The 4,745-nt window shown below is 41.3% G+C and overlaps 1 protein-coding gene across 1 annotated transcript in view; it reads left to right on the top strand.

The window, feature by feature from the left end:
- KCNMA1 (potassium large conductance calcium-activated channel, subfamily M, alpha member 1) overlaps positions 1–4,745 on the top strand; it is a gene marked incomplete at both ends in the record, with an annotated part of 146,241 nt that overhangs the window by 137,795 nt on the left and 3,701 nt on the right. The gene's annotated exons all lie outside the window — the stretch shown is intronic.

The raw sequence follows: 4,745 nt of genomic DNA, 5'->3' as shown, positions 1-4,745 counted from the left end.
GGGGGGAAAGTATGTGAGAAGTAGCCAAACTCCTCTCTAGAACCTGAACAGTAGTATTAGGAGTAGGTGCTATACCTAGAGGTGCAATCCACCAGAAAGAATTGATAGTCTTGTGCCACCAAGGATAAATTTCCACTAGAAGAACAATGCGAGAGAACTAAATTCTTTCCCAACAGGAGTATGCTTTGAAAAAGCAAGTTCATGGCAACAGAGAAAGGGGGGGAAAGGTAAATGGAAAACCAAAGATCACATTACAGTTACAAAACAAAACAAGAATTAACAAATCTAAAGCACATGGTATATTGGAAGGAACTACAACATTCTCTACACAGATTGTAAAAACATAGGATAAAATTAATGTGAACACATCCAAGCAATAGGGTAAGGGTAAGTATGAAATAGTTTAGAAACCATTGTCCTCTGCATTCTAGAAGTCCTTTGTATTTATTGGGTCTATCTTACCTGCTATCAATTAAAGAATTACCCAATCATTCCTCTGTTTGTGGAGATGGCTTAGATGCTTAAAGATGGTGCTAACCATCAGGCAATAAACTCCTGATGATCTGCCCCTTCTACTTGTTGCCCAATGGAGAACCTGCAGAGTGTCTGTTTAATAGTTAATTAGCCCAAAAGCTCCAAACAATTATCCTGGTTTGCTTTGCTGTCACCGTTATGCTTGTTTTCATGGCCCTTACAGGTTTCTGAGATTTACTCTTCCCTGTGCCATACAGTTCTTTAAAAAATAAGAAATTATTTTCCTAAGTTTTACACTTTTGGAATTGTTTTCTTATGCACTAGAGACTGAGTAAGAAGTCACTGATGTCCAGTAAAGAAAGCCTATTTGTTTTTGATAGCTTTGGCTTGTGTAAGTATGAGTTGAACCTCAGCAGAGCTATGGTTTGGGTAATTACCACATGAGATTTTGTGAAAAAAATACCGACTGGCAGTTTCAGATGGACTTCATCTTGATGTTTTATCTGTGTTTGATAGTGAAAATTAAAATGCTTAAACTGGTAGAAGTCTTATGTAAAGTACCTGTGAATAAAGCCCCTAAGTTATACGTGATTCTGCACTATACTTAAGCTATAATGCTATTTCTAACATATCATGCTGTTCACAATTGATAATGAAAACAATGTTTATCATTCAATGATCGACCTCAAGATGATAAAACTACGATCCTTCTCTTGATCTTTGTTTTTACAGCTTAATCTTGCCTTGCTAGAACAGCGCAAGAACCTGTAGAGATACAAATCCTTTACGCTTTCAGCATGTGAGGCCACTAACACACCCAGGAACAGTTCTTACACTCTGGGAAGTGGAAACTAGCACCGATCCCACTATGCGTTCATTAGAACTTCGATACAGACGTTTTCATGATAGGTTTCTGTAATTCAAAACTATGGGAACAAACAGACATTAGGGAAGAGCACTTTCCTGGGAGGAAGATGGCAACTTGTCCTCTGTAACAGTGTCTCTCAGCATTCAGCGCTCCAGCGCTATTCCAGTCCCCGAGCATTGGGAGGCTGTTAAAATTGAGAAAACCTTCCACCCTCTGTAGATTTAGCTTTGCCTATGTTTGGGCTCAGCGCATCTCTGAAGATGTTGCAGTCTCAGAGAGAGCTGGGAGCTTATGTGGTCACATTTGCTCTCCCACATTTCTCTCCTTTTCCAGACATTTAGATGTAATCTCCAGGAGATTATTAGCTCCTCAGGCATAAATTACAGTAAAGTCAGAACTGAAACCGGAATTTAGGATTTCCAAGTTCTGAAGCCAAACTACAACTCCATGTCTCAGACCACATGAGACATCGAAGCTAGAACCGTTTCTAAATTGAATGGCTGTAACAGATTCCCATGAATGTCAGCAGCTCTTTAGCTGCATGACTGCAGCTGAACTTTCCAGGTATACTCAAGTGGCTGTACTTTGGAGAATAACAGGTATAGTCTATCATTCAATTGAATTCACTGGAATATTAATGGACGTTGTCAGCAAACAGTAGCAAAGGGATATAGCTGTGAGGTCCTTTTGTAAGAGAATTATTTCTTTTTGTCTGCTCTGCTTGATGAAAATCCTTATCCCACATGATAAGTTGTTGGGGGTGGGTTTGGCAGTTCACCACCTGTATGTTATTCGTATATGATCAACATATGATTGTTGTTTCCTGCTTCTTAGACAAGCCAGAGCCAGTTAATAGTATGTATGCTTTTAAAATTATATTTTTGAGGACTTGAGGGCATACAGTGTTGGACTTGGCAGTGTTAGGTTAATGGGTTGGACTTGATGATCTTAAAGGTATTTCCAGCCTAAATGATTCTATGAGTCTATACATTACCCAGTGAATCCCATGGCACCTTTCCCTAGAGTAGCATTATTTAAAGGGCAATATCAATTTACATAGCACTTTAATGACAAGGCCACAACCTTTAGGGCTGCCAGGTGAATTTTCAGTTTGGGGAACTGCATTCTGCCTGCATAGGGTTCCAGTTTAGTAAAGTACACATCTTTGAAAGGGAAGGGAGGAAAAGCAGAAGGGGGTAGGGGGAAAGGGGAGGAGGATGATAAAAGATCCATTATGATCCTTTAGAACAGAAGATATTTTATAAATGTAACACAAAAATCTGGTTGGAGAATATGCCCATCTGGGTCTCAATGAAGACAGTGGAACAGAAGCAGTCCACATGCAAGAGTTAAATTTGTTTCTACATAAAAATCCCAGTAAACTTTTACTGACCCTTTAGCAAACTAAAAGGATGTATTAATTGCTATGTAGAGCAAACCTTCCTGCATTTCATGGGACATGACTCAGTCATGTGAACTGCATGGAAACAAAAGGCAGTGGTTTGTGGCCGGCACAATCAGCAGATCACTTGGCCATGGGGCCACTTGCTCCAAACATCACGTAGGCAGAGCAAAGTATAACTGCTGCTGGTGCTTTTAGTGTGCAGAAGTCAGTGTTAAGCCGTGCCAGCATTCCTTAGTTTTGGACTTCTTCACAGTGCCTCTGTGGCTCACAGGATACTTGCATGTTTCTGCTGCATCATGGTTAGTGACGCTCTGAGTTGCTGAGATCAGCCTGGCTCAAGAGTCACGGTTCTCACAGAAGGCCCGTATTGCTCATCACTTCATGGGTGGGATTTCGTAAGAGACGAGAGGGCTCGTAGACAACTGGCCCTGCTGAGGTCTGAGCAGAACAGCTCAGTAACTCTTGGGAAATCCCCAGTAAGTCTTGGGAAAAAGACCTTGCCTTCTGGTAGAGAGGAAGTTTCCCTGAGGTTCTCCTGCCACAAAGATGAGACCATGGTAAAGAGTCAGGATCTTGCCTCTAATGCAATGGCCTGGTGTTTTCACCTACTTTTGTGAGCAGTAGTAACCCAGAGGGAGCTGGGAAATGTTTCTTTGCATAGAATCAAAATGTTGAACCAGCTGCTTTCTGCAGAGAACTGCAGGAGGCTCAGATTCCTTCAGACAAGGCAGCTGAATTAGGGCACAGGAGTCCCTGCCTCTCAAAGAGGAGGGAAGGAAGCAGTGACTCCTGACTGACAGTCCTCACTGATTTGGAGCATGTCAGGAACCCAGAGCCTGTGTTCCTCTCAGAGGCATGATATATTTAATCCAATGTTTGGCAGCATCTTGTTTCAGAGAGGGACAAGGGCTTGCTGCCTCCTATTGAAGTCCTAGCCATTTCCTCGGTTTGATGTTGTGGCAAGTATCACTATAGCTGATGGTGGTGGGTTGACCCTGGCTGGCAATTTAGCCTCTACACAGTCTCTTTCCCACTTTCCCCAACTGAGATGGGAGAGGGAAGCAGAAGGACAAAAATGAAGAAAAAAAACTCATGTGTTGAGGTTAAGACCGTTTAATGAGTGAAGATGGAAAAAAAAATTAAAACACAAAAACACCCCAAAAAACTAGATGCAAAGACAATCACTCAGTACAGCAATTTAATATCGGGTGCAGTGGCTGTAGGATCTGGTATGATTGTGCTACACCTTGCCTCCTAATTGCTGGCAAAGAGAATTCCTTTCTCGGGAAGCGCCCCACTGCCCCTGTATTTCCTCATGCAGGGATGGTCCTCAGGCTTGCGTAGGCCAATTTTTCACTAGAGGATGATCCTGTTAAGCAATTGTAGCCACAGCTCCCTCAGTTGTTTGTTGAACAAGGAGACACTGTGGTTATAAGAAGATCGCAACTATCAACCCTGTTTTATGATTTTTATGAGCGTTAATGGAACAAGGTTTGGGGACTGAAGGAGAAAATGGAATATGAAAGGGAAAATGAAAAGAGGCTGTGAGGAAAGCATGTCATTTCTAAATGAATGCTCTGTGCAGAGGAATTGAATCTTTTCACAGCTGAAAATGGATCTTAAATCTGATGCCTTAGCTTGTTTCAGCTTCTGTAATGAAATAGAGTTTTCCTAATACCCTGTGACCTGAATTTCTCCCTGCTTTATGGGTGCTATTCCTTGACGTACAAACCTGTATTTTCTCAAGTCAGCATTTGATGATGGATGTCAAAATACAGGTCATGTATTATGCATATAGCATTACCGATTTAAGGTGTTTACTTGTCAAGTTGAAGAAATTCAGAAATGTCACATTCACTGAATCTGCACAGCTGTCACTTGTAGTTTTTCATGCTTTTAAATGAAAGTTCTGATAAAGCAGGTTAGTTTTCTTGCAATCTTTTTTCTCTCTTCTGGAGGAAAAAAAATAAAGAGCCTATCTATAGAATTTACGTTGTG

The sequence above is a fragment of the Eurypyga helias genome, unplaced genomic scaffold (assembly GCF_000690775.1).
Source record: "Eurypyga helias isolate BGI_N326 unplaced genomic scaffold, ASM69077v1 scaffold5886, whole genome shotgun sequence".
NCBI classification, from domain to species: Eukaryota; Metazoa; Chordata; class Aves; order Eurypygiformes; family Eurypygidae; genus Eurypyga; species Eurypyga helias.
The sequence above is the reverse complement of the archived record's forward strand: the minus strand, read 5'-3'. Positions and strand labels throughout refer to the sequence as shown.